Genomic DNA, 19,202 nt, shown 5'->3' on the forward strand with positions numbered 1-19,202 from the left:
CAGGTAATCTGGACTAGAAAGGATACTGACCTCCAGGAAGCAAGAAGGAATAAAGCACAGAGAGAATAGACACTCGTGATATTTAAATGGATAGGCAGGACCAAAACTTAGGCTTTCTACCCTTAGTGTAGAATCTCTTCTTACTGATTTCAAGTTCTGGTGAGGAGTTTAAAAAGAGGATGAACCACATCTTTCCAAGGTGTTCTACCACCTCCACATGGCACAGGACATCATGTCCCACTGAGGACAACCAGGACAGGAAAGGAAAGGCTTCTGCTATTGTTATCATGTTATTGTTGCTTGAGAGAATCAGAACAGAGGCAGTAGGTATAAATTCATGTCCAGCCACAGGTCCCTTCCCCGAGGGCTAAGAGAGAAGGTGTCACCCTGGACATTCAGGTAGAGTAGTGGCCACTACCAGATCCTAGACACACTGAGTGAGTTGCAGAGAGAAGAGGTGAGTGGCAGTCCAGGGGAGCCCTAAGGAACTACTACTCACCCATGCCCTCAGTGTGCTTTTGCAGTCTGAAGATGTCCTTCAGGCAGAGAATGGGCAGCAGTTGAGGCTGTATCTGCTTCAGTGAAGTAAGCAAGTCCTGGAATTCATCCTGCCACTTAGGAGGGTGCACCTGGAGCAGCAGCTACTCTTTGGTGTCCCCAGCCTCCTTATCAAGCTGCTGCCATTTGCCTGGGCTGAGAGTGCCCACTGCCTTGAAGCATGTCCTCCACCTTGGTCATGACCTGGGCCAGGGTCCCTGAGGCCAAATGCCTAGCAGATCCTGGTGCTGAGTCTCTATACTGTCTGACCAACCTGCCTCACCTTGTCTGGCTCTGTGGGATGGCACCAGGGCTATGAGAGACCTTGGTGCTGTGGGCTGAAATGGGTGGCTTCTTAGGGTACTGATAGGCCCCAGACAACAGGTGCCATGGGCTGGATTCTATGGGCCTAGGTCTCCAGAATTCCAGTGGTGCTCAACACGTACACCCTGGGATCCCAGGCATAGCCAAGAAGACTGAAAAGGCAGGAAGATTGGAAGAGGAGGAGGAGGAGGTGGAGAAGACAGAAGGGACCCTAGTGGGGATGGTAGCCAGGTGGGTCTTAATGAGCAAAATCTTATTTAAAAACATATGATAATGAATAATATAGAGCAGAAACAGTAAAATGATGTTCAGAATAATTTCATTTAAATATAAGATGCAAGGGTCATCTCCTTAATTTCTTGGCTGCCTATAGTTGGTGAGTTTTAAACTATGTTCATCCCAAATGTCAGCCTTCTCACTGTTTGAATTGGCACAGCTCTAACTATTACTATTCCCAGAACACTGTACAAATTAGGCAGGATTCTGTGGTATGAGATATGGTCTGTGCTTGACCTGTGCTTGACCAACACAGCTCTCCCTTACCACACACAGCAATAACTTCATATATTGTCTTGTTGGAGAAAATGAAGTCTCTTCAATTATCTATCTTGAATTGTTGTCATGGTGTTTTTTATCGTGACAACAGGAACTCCTTGACAACTGATTTCCCATTTCCACAATAGCTTTTTACTACATTTACTATTTATACTTATTATGCTAGTAACAATTAAATGACTTCTTGTGGGGTGTTTTTTGTTCTACTTATTGATAGTTAATACTATCATAAATACTGACAGAAGAGGAAATATTGATAACTATGAAGTTGGTACTTCCCTTTTGCATGGAAACTTGTCATTATGAAGGCTTTAAAAGATTGTCAGAGTTTTTGGCCAAACACCCTAACTGTCATGATAGAACTCTCATCCAGTGACTGGTGGAAGCAGATGCAGAGATCCACAGCCAAGCCTCAGGTGGAGCTCCAGGAGTCCAACGGACGAGAGAGAGGAGGGATTCTATGAGCAAGAGATATCAAGACCATAATGGAAAAAGCACAGGGACAAATAGCCAAACTAGGGGAAACACATGAACTATGAACCAATAGCTGAGGAACCCCCATGGAACTGGAACCTAGGGCCTATGCTGTGACACTTTGCTCAGCCTTGGTGCAGGGAGCAGGGGCCTGGATCTTCCTCAACTGAATCTACCAGGCTGGGCTGACTCCCCAGGGGAGAACTTGCCTTGAAGGAGGTGGTAATAGGGGGTGGATTGGGTGAGGGAAGCCTGGGTGTTGGGAGAAGGGAGGACAGGGGAATCCGTGGCTGATATGTAAAATTAAATTAATTATAAAATAAAAATATTTGTTAAAAAATAAAATAAAATGACCATACAGGTTTCTCTGAACTGAGAACTTGGCCAGAGGCAAGGGGGAAGAAACATTTAGTTCAGATTTCAAAATATTATATAAGTGCATTTTACTTTCAGGTCACTTTTGAAGAAAGAGAAAGCAATACATTTTCATGGAGAAATGGAATCAGAGCTCACGTGATTTCATTTTGTTAGGATTATTACCACGAAAGCACACAGGCTTACTGCTTTTGCTGCTCATCATCTCCATGTTCTCTGTGGCCTTGCTTGGCAACTCAGCAATGATCCTCCTCATTCCTGTGAATCCCAGGCTCCATGTCCCCCATGTACTTTCTGCTCATTCAGCTCTCTCTCATGGACCTGATGCTTATTTCTACTACTGTTCCCAAGATGGCATTCAACTTCCTCTCTGGCCAGAAAAGCATTATCTTACTGGGCTGTGGAGTGCAATCCTTTTTCTTTCTGACCATGGTAGGTTCTGAGGGCTTGTTCCTGGCCTCCATGACTTATGACCATTTCGTGGCCATCTGCCACCCTCTTCATTATCCTATTCCCATGAACAAAATGATGTGTCTGGAGATGATCATAGGATCGCGGACACTGGGCTCCATTAACTCCTTATCACACACAGTCTATCTCCTTCACATTCCTTACTGCCATTCTAGGTCCATTAACCATTTCTTCTGGGATGTCCCTGCCATGTTGCCCCTGGCCTGTATGGACACTTGGGTTTATGAGTACACGGTATTTGTGAGTACAAGCCTGTTTCTTCTACTTTTGTTCCTTGGCATCACAGCTTCCTGTGGATGGGTCCTTTTTGCTGTCTTCCATATGCACTCAAGGAAAGAAAAAAGCCTTCACCACATATTCAACTCACTTAACTGTGGTGACATTTTACTATGCATCTTTTGTCTACACTTACTTTCGTCCCAGGAGTCTCCATTCCCTGACAGAAGATCAGATTCTGGCTGTCTTCTACACTATCCTCACCCCCATTCTCAACCCCATCATCTACAGCCTGAGGAATAAGGAGGTCCTGGGGGCCATGACAAAAGTCTTTGGGACATTCTCATCCACAAAAACTTGATCATTTCCTCTCTACTCATATTTCAGTTCCCCTGGAGAATGACAGAATAGTGTTGCCTATTGGAAATGTAATTTGCCCCCACACATGTCATACCTTTCTGGTGACTCATTACTGGTTAAGATTAAATAGTATGTTCATTATTGCACACTAGTACAATTATTGACATGTTTAATTCATAACATTACAGTTAATTATATCAATAACAAATTCGACAATTATTCTAACATAATATGACACATTATACCTTATGAGTGGATAAATATTACTGTAAAATGATACTATGTATGCTGATATTGAATTGTTTCTACAAAATTAACATAATTAATTGCTTTGTTTTGCTTTCATTATTTTCATTATTAGTTTATGTATATTGAATATTTTAAAAAAAGATTGCTAGTTTTTAATGATTATCATTTGTAAAAAAAACTCTGAGAATTGATCTATATCAAACTTTTAAAAGTGACAATTAGTCTAATGTTTAAAACAACACTTGGGATAAACTTCATTTACTCATTCAGTAAATAGACTGTGAGTAGTCACTTACTGCATGCTAGCCCATTACCTAACCAATGAAGTACAGTGGTAAGTAGACAAACACCTACTGGAATTGAAGGATACATAAATTAACAATAAATGAGACAGGCACACAGATAGACACATAGTAGTTAGAGGATGAAAATAAATTTCCTGGACTGTAGGGGAAGATGGAAGGAACTTAAGTGAGTAGGACCAAGTGGGAGAAGCTGAGAGCATGGTATATAAGGAAAATAAAGGAAATATAAGAAAAGCCTTGTTCAGCCTTGCTGCATGGGGGAGGGGCTTAGTACTGCCTCAACTGAATGTACCGGGCTCTGCTGACTCCCCATGGGAGGAGCCCTGACACTTTTGGAAGAGGGAATGGGGAAGGTGGGTCCAGGAGAACCTGGGGGAGAAGCAGAAAGAGGGATGAGACAGGGATCTGTGGTTGGTATGTAAAATGAATTTTAAAATATTCTTTAGAAAAAGACTTAAAAAAAGAAAAGCCAGACAAAAAAGACTCAAAAACAGGAAGATGCTGGAATATTGTGTCACTTGCCTGCAGGGACAGGGACAGAAAAATCCAAGTTCAAGTCAGAGATGAAACAGGAGCCAGATCTATCTGTGTCAGGAGACACTGGCAGGTACTGTGAGTGGAAGTGGAGGCAAGTGGGTTCTTGGTGAGGAACAGCAGTCTGACTTCTGTGTGGATGAATTCATCTAACCACATGACAAGGCAATGGGCTTCCCTCACATTTGCCAGCTGTGATGATTGTGTTTATATAACACTGCTTTCCATGTAAGTAGAAATGGGATCCAACTAGGTAAATGATTGTGATACTTAGAAATGCCTGACTATGGCCTTGAGTATAAACCCATCATAGCAAAATATGTTCATCATGAATGTCAGCCCAAAAGAGAATTTGTCTTGTAAGTCAAAAATGATTATTTATTTTCAACATATGTCACGGTCTTACTTATCCTTTTCTCCTTTCTCCTTAATAACAGAATCCTAGCTGTGAGTATGCCCACTGTGTCTTTGTAGAGTGGGTTCATTTACCTTGTGCTACAGCAGCAGTAACAACAGCTGTAAACACATGCAGCAGAAGCAGCTGCAGCAGAGGCTGGAGCCTCTGGAGAGGAAGCAGAAGCATGAGAAGCAGAAACAGCAGAAGCAGGAGCAACAGCAACAGATGTGGAAGTGGAACCAGAGGCAGAAGCAACAGTTCAAGCGTTTCTGTGATCAGTGTTCTCTAGTGTGACCTCTGGTCCCTGGAGTGAGTACTTACTCTCTTCTTGAGCCTTTAAGGAAAAATGGAGATGTGTTATTTTTCATAAAAAGGGAATGTTACACTTTCATTCATTTTATCACTTGTCAATGCCATGGTCTTGATTTTAGTCCACAAATATCAGTGTATTCCTTTCAATTTTATCATTAGAGACTACTAACATTTTTTAACCTCTGCTTCATTTCTACTCAAGTCAACGACTCATGGTTTCATAAATCTCAAAAGCAGATATGACCATCTGACTTTAAAAAAATCTTCACTTCGTTACCTAACACATTCATTTGCAGCATAATGGGAAGAAGTATACAGAAAAGGACAAAATGTGTCCTCTCCAGTCTGTGTGACCTGGTTATTTATCAGCCAGATTGAGAGAATGTGACAATGAAGGGCTTCTAGAAGGAAAGGAACCTCTCCCTTCTGCACTCCATGTCATGGGGAACTGACATTGCCTCCTTGCTAACCAGCTCTCCTCATAACTCTCCAGAAGTCAGGTTTCCCATTCCAGGAATCTCTCCTGGGACACAAGGGAAATCCTTCAGCACCCTTGACTTCTCTGAATGTTTGGAAATGCCTCAGTACTTCCATGTGGGAAAGTGAGTGTTCATCTCCTACTGAAGTATATGTCCAGAAGGTAATTATTATAGAAATGTATGTGAGGTATGATTCTCCACAAGTACCTGCATCTCCTTACTACCAAGAAGTGATAGACTTAATGATAATGGGAAGGTCAGTTTTTATGAGCAAGGGACATCGAGGTCATGATGGGAAAAAGTACAGAGATAATCAGCCAAACTAGTGGAAACGCATGAACTGTGGACCAATAGCTGAGAAGCCCCCATGAACCTTCACCCAGTGACTGATGGAAGCAATGCAAAGATCCACAGCTGGGGGCCAGGCCAAGCTCCAGGAGTCCAATCGATGAGAGAAGAGAGATCCTATGAGCAAGGGACATTGAGATCATGGTGGGAAAATGTATAGAGACGGACAGCCAAACTAGTGGAAACACATAAACTGTGGACCAATAGCTGTGGGGCCCCCATGCTACAGGACTAGGCCCTCTGGATATGCGAGACAGTCATTTAGCTTGAACTCTCTGGTGGGACCCCAGGCAGTGCAATCAGGATCCATCTCTGGTGCACGAGTGGGCTTTTTGGAGCCCAGTGCCTATGGTGGGACACTTTTTGCAGCCTTGGTGCAGGGAGGAGAGGCTTAGACCTGCCTCAGCTGAATGTACCAGGCTCTGCTGACTCCCCACAGGAGACTATGCATTGGAGGAGGTGGGAAGGGGAGGTGAGTGGTCGGGGGAAGGCTGTGGGGTGGAAGGAGGGAGGAGAGGAGGAATCTGTGGTTGGTATGTAAAAGGAATAGAAAATTTAATAAAATAAAAAATAAACAACTTCCTAGTGTGGAGCCTACAGAAATTACTGCCAGAAGATAATATGCAGCTTATTTGATTTAAATTGATGACCACTGGCAGATTGCATTAGAATGTCACTCAGGATTTATAGATAATCACTACCTAGTACGTCAACTTTTAAGAGTTTTTGAAGATATTCAATGGGTTTGATCTAAAATTCCTATAGAGTTTGCTCATAGTGATTTTAAACATTGATCTTCAAAAAAACCAAGAAGCATATATTTTATATACAAATTTCCCACATTCCACAAAATGCATACTATCTTTCCCCAACTGTACAGCTCAACATTCAAAACTTAATATATTCCATCAGTTTTTATTAGACATTGCTCAGTCATATTTTTTTTAAACTCACCATGTTCCCATGCTATTCTGGCTGTCCCATGCCAAACAGACCTGGCTGACTCATTCGGCTCACACATTAGGCATAACTGGACTCTAATAGAGTGAAGTTGGATCTGTATATCATCAGCTGGGGATTATATTAGAAATAAGCCAGGGCTGACGATATGGCTCAGCAGTTAAGTAACTGGCTGCTTTTCCAGAGGGCCCAGATTCAATTCCCATCTCCCACATTGGAGCTCAATTCTGTCTTTAATTCCTATTCCCGGATATGTGACACCTTCACACAGATATATATGCAGGCAAAATGCCAATACACATAAAAATAAATAAATTTTTAAACAAAACAAAATAATTCTGGGCAGTGGTGGTGCACAGTTTTGATCCCAGTACTCAGGATGCAGAGGCAGGAAGATCTCTGTGAATTGGAGGCCAGCCTGATCTATAGCGAAATTTCCAGCACAGACAAGGCTTTACAGAGAAACTGTGTCTTGAAAAACTGTACAAGAGGAGGAGAAGGAGGAGGAGGAGGAGGAGGAGGAGGAGGAGGAGGAGGAAGGTGATGAGGAGAATAATAATGAGGAGGAGGTGGTAGAAGAGAAGGAGGAGGGGGAGGAGGAGGAGGAGGAGGAGGAGGAGGAGGAGGAGGAGGAGGAGGAGGAGGAGGGAGTGGGAGGAGAAAGAGCAGAGGAGAAAACAAGCCAGGCTGGGAAAACGGCTCACTGGATAAAGTGCTTTCCACACAAGTGTGAATCCTACATTTGAAACCCAGAACCCATGTAAAGCTGAGTGTGGAAGCTGTTGCATCTCTAATCCTAGTGTTCCTATGATGAACTGGGAGACAGAGACAAGAGAACCAATAGAAACACAGCCCAGTTTTCCAGGCACACACAGTGGCAAACACAATAAAGAGAACCAACTTAGATGTCTCAGCTGGTAAAAGAACTTGCCATGAAGCCTCATGACCTAACTTTGTTCCTTGAAATTCATGTAAAGTTGGAAGGAGAGGACAGACTCCTAAAGTTCTCCTCTGCTCTCCACATGCAAGCAATGGCATGCACACACCTGTCCCTATACAGACAAAAAATACAATCCAAAGAGGCCCAGTCTCTTGGTAGAAGGTAAGAAGCAACAACTAAGACCATCCACTGACCACAACACCCATGCTCACACTCACAAAAACACATATGCACACATATCACACACAAACACATATCACACACATAACACATATCACACACACACACAAACACACACACACACACACACACACACTCCATACACACACATACACACCACAGTTTAAACAACAAAATTCCCCAGCTATCCTGCACTGTCTCACAACTCATTCAGACATTTTAAAATACTACCTGGTAGCCATACGGATTTTCAAGTTTGACACTCAATCCAGCAGAAATGGACCTAGACCAGAATGTCCAAGTCTTAATTCCTAGTCATCTAGCCTTGGGAGTCATCCAGAGCTGGAAGTCCATATGCATGCCATAGGAAAACACATTCTGGTCATCACTGCTCTGTAAAAAGTCTTGGTCAATTCTTACCTCATCCCTCTACCTTCTCCTATTCTAGAATTGTCTTGAGCCCCATGACCATGACTATGACAATGCTGAAGTATACCAGCACTGGTGTCATTGTGGGCTGCAGCTGATCTGACCATCTTCAGCCCTTCTGACACTGGAGCCTCCTTCTAAGTTGGGTGTGTTTCATTTTGCTCTCTGTCTGTCTCCCAGGGAGATGGAAGCAGTGTGAGGTTTGATTTGTTGTCTAGTGCTCATCCTCAATGCTAGCACAGGGCCTGCTGTACAGTAAGCACTTTAAACATGCAAGTCAGAAGTAGAACATGGCTTCCCATGCCTTTGATCCTGCACTCAGAAGGCAGAGGCAGGTAGATGTCTGTGAGTTTGAGACGTACTTGGTCTATAGACCAAGTTCTAGGACAGTCACAGCTACATAGTAAGACACTATCTCCAAAAACAAACAAACAAAGAAAAAGTGAGTTTGGGAGTTGGATCAACAGTTAAGAGCACTGGCTTCTATTGTGGAGGATGAGGGTTTAAGTCCCAGCCACCATACTGAGGTTCAAACACACTCTTCCAGCTTCCTCAGGCACCAGGAACACATGCAGTGCTCAAACATACCTGCAGGAAAACACTCATATACATAAAAAATGAAATAAATATTGCCGGGCGGTGGTGGCGCACGCCTTTAATCCCAGCACTCGGGAGGCAGAGCCAGGCGGATCTCTGTGAGTTCGAGGCCAGCCTGGACTACCAAGTGAGTTCCAGGAAAGGCGCAAAGCTACACAGAGAAACCCTGTCTCGAAAAACCAAAAAAAAAAAAAAAAAAAAAAAAAAAAAAAAAAAAAAAAAAAAAAAAAGAAATAAATATTAAAAAAGGAAAAAAAACAAAAATTAAAATAATATTGAAATGACAGTCAAGCGCTTATGAAATGGCTCAGCAGGACTTGTTTGTTCAAGACTTGTTGCACAAAACTGGACACCTAAGTTCAATCCCCAGAATTTTCTTAAACGTGGAGTGAAGAAAAAAATGAGACTGAACAAAGTTGTCTTCTGACCTCATGTGCTCATATACAGAATAAAAATTTGTAAAAGTAAGAAAGGGAAAAGAAATTTTCAAAAAGGAACAGAAAAGAACTGTCAAATCAGATTGGAGGTATGGCTCTGTGATAGAGATCATGGAAGGGCCTGTTTCCATTCTCAGCACCAAAAATAATGCACACTAAAATGTGGAAGGAAGTGAATTCAAGCTCCAATTTCCCCTTAATTTAGCATCAAGGTGAGGGTCCTGGAGCCCAGAAGACCTGCCTAGAATCCCTGCCTAATGGTCCGAGGTCTCTATATTGTCCCTCATCTGACCTGGAGCCGGGATCAGGTGGCCACTTTGCTGCAGAATCCCCCTAATCAAGGATACAGAAACCTGAAGCCTCTTATCCTTGAACTTTTCATAAAGGCCCCTTTTCAATATTGCCAGAGAGGGTGCTTCATAGAGCTGGATCCAGGACAATATATAGTGACACTTCCTCTCTTCTTCCCCTCATTTCTGCCCACAAACCTGGCCCCCAACACAAGAATCAGAGCCAAATGCTTCTAGCATAGACCACTATGATCAGCCTCTCCATTTCCTTCTTCACCTGTTTCTTGGTGAGGAGGGTTGGGTGTGATGATGGCTCCATTGCAGTCTCTGTGGGTAGATGAACACAAGTGAACTTGCATAGTGACAAGGCATAGAGGATGGACAGACAACCTTGAGGCTCAAACAGAAAGATCATGTCTGGAACCAAGTGACAACCCAAATATTTTGGGCCGGGCTGAGATCCCTGCTCTGTGGATCTTAGCTCTCCAGTCACTCTGTACAGATGTGGCTGTGTAAGCAGTCAGGGGTTTCCTCTGTGTCCCTACACATGCTTCACGGGAACAAAGACCACCTCTTCAGGAATATTCATAGAGGGACAGGATGCAATATGGTCCAGAGCCCGAAACCTGCCTGTATGTGGGGCATTTACCCACCACCCCCACAGTTCCCCAGAGTTTTCTTGAGTGCGAGCAGAAGGAAATATTAGATAGAAGAATTTATTGCGGAGAATCTTGCGGAGATAGAAAATAAAGGACAGCCTCGAGAGGGCCTGGAACCTTTTCCAACGGGCCCCAACTGTCTCTGCCCCAGGGTTTTTATAGAGACGCCAAGGGCTGGAGCAAAAGACCTCCTACCCCAGCACAGCCAAGTGCAGATTATCTCAGACACCTGCACTCAAGCCCGTGGTCCTAATCATCCTCTATGCGGACCTGCTGGGTAAATCCACGAGGAACCTGAGAACGGTCTCCCACAGGTCCCCCTTTCTTAATATATAAAAAATAACTATTAATGACTTACAGCAATATTCATAGTTGTTACACCTCCCAATATGGGAGTAGAGGATGATAAAGATGGCATTTCTCTTTTTAATTAGGTCCAAGGTGACTATAGCAGTCTTAGCTGCCTCAAGCCCTTTCTAAACCAAAAACTCTTAAGGCGACTACAAACTTAAAGAATCCCTTAGCTTCATCATTACCATTAACAGGTTAACATAAATATTGCTATACATAGTCACAATTCTCTCAATATTACAACACAAAGCAAACTCTTAACAGAACCATTTGAATTAGCATATACGGTGCTATATATAGTTAACAATTTTCTGTCTTATGACTTTATTCATTTGAATTTTCTTGCTAACAGAACATAGGAAAAACTTCGATTATTCACATCAAACTTAAATATTTCCTTAACTCCACAAAACCAGGGTGCATCAATACCAATAGATTAAACATAATTTCAGCAAATATACATTAAACCTTAATTCACTCATAACTCCTCCTTTTCTTTATAATTTTTTAAACAAAATCTCAAACCTAGTTAGAAAAAACCCAAACTTATACAATTCCTACAAACCCATATTGAAAAGCAATATTTTCAATCTAACCATTAACACTTTGAAAACTTTTAGCAAAACATCCAAAAGCAGTTTAATAAAACTCTTTACACACTTTAAAAGTAGTCTCTTAGTACACCCCATTTGCATTTCTTACTAACAAAACATGACATTAATCCACTCAATTTTTGAAATTAAATAGACTAAGGAATATTAATTCTCCCTTTTATAATTTTTTAAGCAAAATCTCAAGCCTAGTTATAAAACCCAAACTTCGGTTTAAACAGTTTCATCTGTAACACAAAACCAGTTCCATAAGTAATTCCATTTTTACATAAACAGTTCCACAAAACAATTCATGAAACACCAGTTAATAAAGCAAATATGCATACACAAAACTGCATCTTGATTCTAGGTAGAAATAATAAATTTCTTCATTTAAACAGTTCCATTTTTAACCCAATTCCAGCAAACAGTTCCTAGGTCATTACTATGAATAAACTCAAAATTGTCCCATTGCAATGAAATCTCTAGTTTATTTCATTTCTTAAGTCTTAAAATTCAAATGATAAATTCTGGTACTAGCCTTCCAAATATGAGAAATCCATAACCAAAATCTTTTTGTAATTTTATCTCATTTTAAGTTCAAAAAGTTCAAACAAGAAATAAATTCTGGTATCAGGCTTTCACTTCCAAATATGAAGAGACTTTTTACAACCAAAGCTTTTTATAGTTTACAATTCTAGTTCAAACAAGCATCTCTGCAACTTTTGTTCTCACAGACCGACCGTTTTAGGTACAGTAGTAGTCTAAACTGCACCGTTTTTGATGTTAGCTCAGGTTTTTCTGTGTTGCGTCGATTTTCCACGGATCTCATCTGCGGATGCCTTGTGCTGGTTCTCGTGTCCGCCATTCTTAGCTTCTTAGCGGCTTCTGGAGCTTTTGAAAACTGCTCAGACTGCCTGCTTTGCAGTCTACTAGGACACTTCCTTCCATGTCTCAGGTTCTTTCAACCATATACATTAAGAATAGACTCACACTTAACATTTACACTTTACGAACTCACATATAACATTTTTTTGCCTTGCAAAGCATTTAGACTCACATTCAACATTTTACAAACTCACATATAATGTATTAACATCTACTTATTTATACTCCTTAAGGAAACTATAGAACTACTTTAGCAAATATATTTCTTATTACTTCTGATATACTTCTCATAGGGGTACCATTAGCATATTTTTACCTTAGCAAACACCTAAAGATTTCTTAACACAGATCTAACAAGAGAATTTTTACAAACTCACATATCTTATTTTCATCTTTTTCTATTTCTTACTCTTAATTATTATCACTATCTCTATTAGAAATATTCTCTTAACTAGACAGGAAGTACGTCATTTCTAAAATTTAGAAATTTATAGTCAGCTTTGTTATAAAACACTGGGATTTAGTGAGTGTTGTTGTTATAGAATTGTGATAGTTGTTGCTAGGGGACTGTAACCTTCCCAGGATGAAGCCACACTCCAAAGTTGCCAGTTCTCTCAGCCGTTCCGGACTGGCAGAGATGCACTGTCAGCGGTAGACTGTTTTTAACTAGAGGCTGTCCCTTCACCCAAATTCATAGTAGTTCCCCTAAGTGCTTCAATTCAGACAAGTGTTTCTATTACAGCAGTACTTTTGGTTTGTTCTACTGAAAAACTTCTGAGGGTGAAATTACCATATTTAGCTGCTGTAAAGCTCTTCGCCAAATACTGCACAGCTATTAGGTGATATAAAGTATTTTTCTAAAGGAGCTAGTAAAGCCACAAGTGGTACAGCTCTGAACTGTATTTAGTATTTTCACTTCATTAGCTTTAACTCCTGATATTATTAGCAGCTGTGATATTTAGCATTGATTTCTTATAAGAAACTTTCAGGTGAAGCAACTCTTTTGTAAGACAGCTAGATTTTCTGAAGTTTGTTTCCCATCTATAAAGCAGTCATTTCTTTTTTGAATGCCTGTTTCCTCATCTCCTTATTAGATTTGCAAAGGAATTACTCATTGCAGGCAGTTTGTTCAAAAGGCAAAGAACTTTTTTAATTTCAACGTAAGTTTCTTCATATCTAAGACAACATTCAGTGTATAAACTGCTTTCTCAAGGATTTTAAAGCGGCTTGTTTGCTCTTAAAGGTAGATTTTTGTCATCCAACTACTGTAAAACTTTGCACAGCTATTAGAATAAATAAGGCATTTTACCAACCCCCAAACCGTGAAGCACCTAGTTCTGTATCCTTTCAATTTTTCATTGGAACTGACACTTAAACTCTTAGATGATTTTCCTCCTTATTCTTTTAAAAGCTGTAATGTTAAGTTTATCATGAACGTATTTTCGAGCTGACAAAAGTGTTTCAGGGCAATGTCGCCATCTTTAGCAGAAAAACTACCTTCCCCAGAATGCATTTCCCTTATATCAGTCCATAATAATATCAGTCCTTTATAGCAGTCATTTCCCATAGTTCTTTTTGGGTCTGAGAGTCAACTGGTTCTCTTACCAGACTTGCTTACAAATTCTTGCCCGGGAGGTTTGAACAAAGTTTTTTGCTTTTGCAATGGGAGATTTGAACAAGCATTTTACATTTTCAGCTATGGGACATTGGGAGGGTTCTGGTCTCTCCTCAGCAGGCTTTAACAGGTGTCTCTCCTTCATTTGACACTGGCCCCGGTTCAGAACCGCACCTGCCTCATTAGCTGGCATTGAGGCTGGCATTTCTGATAGCAACTTTCCTTGGGGCTTGTGTTTGTCTTAGCCAGTCAATGAAAAACATTCACAACAGAGCTTTTCCATAGCTCCTTTGGAGAGATTTTCTCCCACTGATCTGTCTCATTTTGCTTGTTCCTTCCTTCCCCAGATGCAGAGCTTCAGCTATCTGTCTGCGGCTCTGTACCTCTGCTAGCTGCCTTTGGAGTTAGGGGCTTTTTTCCTCCCCCCGAATCTAGCAGCTCAAATTCTAGCAGCTTTTTCAGGTCATGGATTTTCTGGAAAGGAATATGTCCCTTCTCTTTCTTCAGAGTCTTTCTCCCTGACAATATCCAGTTTGGTCTCAGTTTATCCTGCTACCCCAGAAACAGTTTAACACTACTATGGCGGCTTTCCCTGCTACTGAAGGTAGGGGCTTTTTGTCTGTTTTTCGGGTCTGTGTGGTTTGCGTAAAGACTGAAAATCTAACAAGGGAGGTTTTTTGCCATTTCTAAACTCCCATTAGGACAGGTGCTTTGCTTCATCAGGCCTTCACCTGGCCCAGTCCCCCAGTGGGTTGCATTTGCTTGTCTGGGTGCTCAAGGACAGAGCTTATGCCAGAGGCAATCACCCCTCAGGGCTACACTCCCTCATCTCATCGGGAATCAGTTGAAACAAAGCTTTTCTCAAAGAGGTGCTTTCTCTGACAGAAAAGAAAGCTTTATTCCTGGATAGTTCTATTTTGCCCTGGCTGGGCTCTTTCCCCAGACAGCGTTCTGACTCGGCAGCAGGACTGCTTCAGACACAGTTCAGCTTTACTGTTTTCCCAGAAAGGTCCTTACTCTGATAGGAAAGCTTTTCTCAGATTTCTTTTTTTTCAGCTGTGGACCTATCAACCCGGGACTTGTAGGAAAGCAGACAACTGTGCAGTTCCCACTGGCTTTAGCTTTGTTTGTTCATTAGCAATCTTCCCCTGGGTCCTGCACCTTCCTGCCTCAGCTCTGTGCTCCAGGAAGTTTACAACGGCAGGAACCCTAGTATCCCCGAAATGCACCCCAACTCAGAGACGCTGGCCAGTCGCCTCTGGGTTTTTGGTCAGAAGCAAGGATACAATGCTTCAGGGGATCTTTGCGTTAGGAAGACTAGGAGCACCTTTTCAAAGACGCTCACTCAGAAACAAAACCCTTGATGCCTCAGCTCGGCTGTAACTGAAAAGCTTGGCTTTTTTTGCTTTTCCCAGTAAAGTTTCCAGCTCTTTTGGGCTCTCTGTAGCTCTTTACCCACTCTCCCCCAAGCGTTTCCCTCAGGGTACTCTGACCCCCTGTCTTTTACTAGCATGAAGAGACAGAGCTTAGAAGAGGTTTTTAGGAACTTGTCTCTGCCTCCTGCATTGCAGGGAGGATTTTTAAAGCTTGAAAGAGAACTTGGAGAGGTTTTGCCTTCTTAAGAGGTTTGTTGTTTTCCCTTTGAGCTAATCACAGGTGGTCCCCATACTAATATCTTCAGGTGATTCTAATTTTTGTCCTTCTGAGAAAGTTAAAGGCTTTAGTTTTTAAGTTTTTAAGAGAGCTTTTGAGAAAGATTAAGGCTTTTTAGAGATTTTCCCCCAAAATTTCCTAAGAAAAGCTTTTAGTTTAGAGAAAGATTTTTTTTTCCCCCAAGAGAAAGACCAACTTTTCCCAAAACTTCCCAACTTTAAACTTTGGCTTTTTACACCACCATTTTTGCCTCAGGGAGAAATCACTTTCTCCTGCCACTTGGACTTAGCATTTCAGCTGCCCCCAGGTCAAAAGCTTCCATAGGAAACTTTTTCTTCCCCATAAGCTCAAATAAGAGCTTTTTTACTACCCATAAAGCCCAAAGAAAGATATTTTCCCCAGTTTGCGTTCATAGGCCCCAAAGTTAGAAAATTGTAGAGTTTATCTGTCTAGTTGCCTTATTTATTTTTTCCTACACAATCTTACACTTCTAAGTTTTCCTATACTATATTAATTACTACCCTATACCTTATACTTATTTTTCACAGATAGAAATTGAGAAAGGGATAGAAGATAGAAAATTTTGACAGAAGAGAATTTCGCTGCAGTGTCGGACATCCTTCCAGTCTGCTTTCCTTTTCTCTAGAGGATAAAACCCCTGCCTCTCAATAATATATATAAAAAATATATATTTTCCATAACACCGGCATGCCTTTCCACTGGCAGGGCTGACTCAGCACTTTCACCAAAAACTCTGTAATAAAACTATTATTTTTCTTTATCTTTAGTCCCTATTAGTTTGTCTTTAGTCTCCCACTTTTTTAGTCCCCCCTTTTTTTCTTTAGTACCCCTTTTTTTCTTTTTTATCTAGTCCCTGTTCATGGCGCCATTCTGCAGGGCGTTTACCCACCACCCCCATAGTTCCCCAGAGTTTTCTTGAGTGCGAGCAGAAGGAAATATTAGATAGAAGGATTTATTGTGGAGAATCTAGCGGAGATAGAAAATAAAGGATAGCTTCGACAGGGCCTGGAACATTTTCCAACGGCCCCCGACTGTCTCTGCCCCAGGGTTTTTATAGAGACGCTAAGGGGTGGAGCAAAAGACCTCCTCCCCCAGCACAGCCAAGTGCAGACCATCTCAGACACCTGCACTCAGGCCCGTGGTCCTAATCATTCTCTATGCGGACCTGCTGGGTAAAGCCACGAGGAACCCGAGAACGGGCTCCCACACCTGTGGTTTCAGCAGCCAGGAGAAAAATGGCACAATGCACAAGCACTCAGCTGTTGTGCTCCAGCTCCTCTGCCCCATTACTGGAAAGTCCAGCTCAAGCCTACCTCCTCCAGGAAGCTCTCCATCTCCTGCCCAGCACTCACTGTTCCTTCTCCAGAACCATTTTTTTTTTGTTCCTGTTTTCCTCTGAGACTGAAGGCCAGCTTCCTTCTCCCTCTCTCTGGTCTCTGGACATTCTCCATTCTGTCTCCAAAGCAGACTCCTCAGTCTTGACAACATGTCTAATGATGTGCCCTATAGGCATTGAAGGAATGCTCTAAGACAGCTGGAGTGCTACAACACTGTGAGATCACAGGGGTTGCCAAGAGCTCTCCAGGATACAATAGAATTTCCAGAGAAGAGACTGCTGATGTCATGGGGAACAGCTTTTGCCACCTTGCTAATTCATTCTCCCTGAACTGACCAGAAGCCCAGGTTCACTTTCCAGGAGCCTCTCTTGGAACATAGCGGAATCCATTCAGCAACTCCTCCTTCCAAAGCCAGAGTTCTCTTAGCTTCATTGGAATGGCCATAGTACATCCCAAGTTGGGAACTTAGCTATACTATCCAAACACTGCCCAAGAATGTCTCATTCCTTCCTCAGTATTCCTCTATTCATCAACATGAGCAACTAAATACTATTGAACCACAGATGATACCCCAACTCCTTTCAATCAAGGTTCAAATTAGGATGGAGTTCAGACACTTATATTCCTGATGAGTACCTTGGTATACTGCCCAATGCCCAGGTTTGTTATAGGACTGGGTGTAGACAAGCAATGTGTTGCTGTAAGTAAGAGGTCCTGCCCAAGACCTCTGACCATAAGAGACTTTAGAGAAACCACTCCTCTTCTTCCTCAAGACTGCTAATGATGGTGCACAGTCTTCAACTAGGAACCACAGGCTACAGAGCCCTTCAAAAGGGACTCACATTACTAGGAAACTACAAGTTTCTATTTCCTTTGCTTTTAAGGCAGTTAATTCAAATAGACACTGCCTAACCAGGGACTCGCCATCTCATCCTGGACCTCACATCCTAGGTGCTTTTCCAGGAATGCTTTGAAGCTGGATTTCTTGGTTCTACAGCTTCTGGTTGCAAAGTAAAATAACAACAAACACTGTATATCTCTCAGACAGAACAAATAAATAACAGTAATGTGTTTACATGAGTTCATCAGTGGCAAATCCAGCCTAACTGAGGAGTGGGAAACCAGGACTATATCCTGGCCTCTGTGGGCCTAGACAGAGGGAGGAACAGGCTCATGTTAGCATCCTCTGCATAGACAGAGTGAGGTGGAATGGACATTGACCAGGCTGAAGAACCATCCTGAGCCCCTGCAGGTATGGTTACAAGCAGACTCCTAGTTAACATTCCAAGGAGCTCCTGCGGAGGCCATGGTCTTTGTCTGACCCTGTGTACCATTTAAAGTGACCCGTCCCGCGGGCCACGTTATTTGATGAGACCCGAGGAGGCACCTCCTGAAAGATCAATGGGGGTGAGAGAGAAAGGAGACCAGGCGCGTAAAGGAAGACAAAGTCAGTCTGAGTTGCATCAAGGTCTCGTTTATTGCAAGGGGAATCAGGTTTATATATGCTAGGAGCTAGGAGAAGTAGATAGGGGTATGGAAAGTTACTAGGAGGAAGTTAGGGTAAGGTAGGGTTCAGGAAAAGGTCTCTTTGTTCCAGGGCCTGATCAATGGACCATACAGCAAACCATTATGTTTCAGAGAGTAGATCAAAAGGTACATACTGTGGTTTTGTTGAAAAATGGTTGCTATTGAAACTGTTAACAGAAGATTGGGTACACTGCTTTTTCCCATGAGAATCAGTTAGGCTACTTGGCTCCTGACAATTCCCCCTTCTTTCTATAAAATGGCCAAAGCAGGCTTTGGTCATAAATCGAGAGGGCCCCTGTCTTAGGCTATATGGGGTGCAGTCCTGTCTGGCAACGTGCCATGTTGAGCCGGTCTCTGGCGACCTCTGTACGTTGTGCTCCCAGCACAGGCCCCATACTATTCCCGTCATTGAGTACCCTCTAGCTTTTAGTTATAGGGGTTTTTAGGTTCGTAGGCCACTGAACCTGAGCCTTTCACCTGTTTCAATAGTTTCCTCTCGTGTTTCTATCCGATGGTAATGTACTGAAACAGTTTTTGATAGGGCCAAATCGATCTGATTTTTGATGAATTGTGTTAGTCGTTGATAAGCCCAAGGACCAAAGGTGAGGAGGAGAAGGAAAATGATCAAGGGGGCCAAGAGGGTGGGGATCAGAGTAGAAAGCCAAGGGGACCCCTTTAGCCAACCCTCAAACCAATTGTTTTGATTTTCAAAATCACATTTTCTTTGTGCTAATCTTTCTCTTAGTTTCTCCATTGATTCTCTAACTACCCCAGTGTGATCGGCATAAAAGC

The 19,202-nt window shown here is 42.2% G+C and overlaps 1 protein-coding gene and 1 pseudogene across 2 annotated transcripts in view; both read left to right on the forward strand.

Annotated features, from left to right (window-relative positions):
- Window positions 1–19,202, forward strand: part of LOC131901448 (disks large homolog 5-like) — a 260,863-nt gene that overhangs the window by 28,472 nt on the left and 213,189 nt on the right. The gene's annotated exons all lie outside the window — the stretch shown is intronic.
- Window positions 2,379–3,986, forward strand: LOC131901447 (olfactory receptor 2L13-like; annotated as a pseudogene).

Source organism: Peromyscus eremicus, unplaced genomic scaffold (assembly GCF_949786415.1).
Source record: "Peromyscus eremicus unplaced genomic scaffold, PerEre_H2_v1 PerEre#2#unplaced_83, whole genome shotgun sequence".
In the NCBI taxonomy this organism is placed as follows: Eukaryota; Metazoa; Chordata; class Mammalia; order Rodentia; family Cricetidae; genus Peromyscus; species Peromyscus eremicus.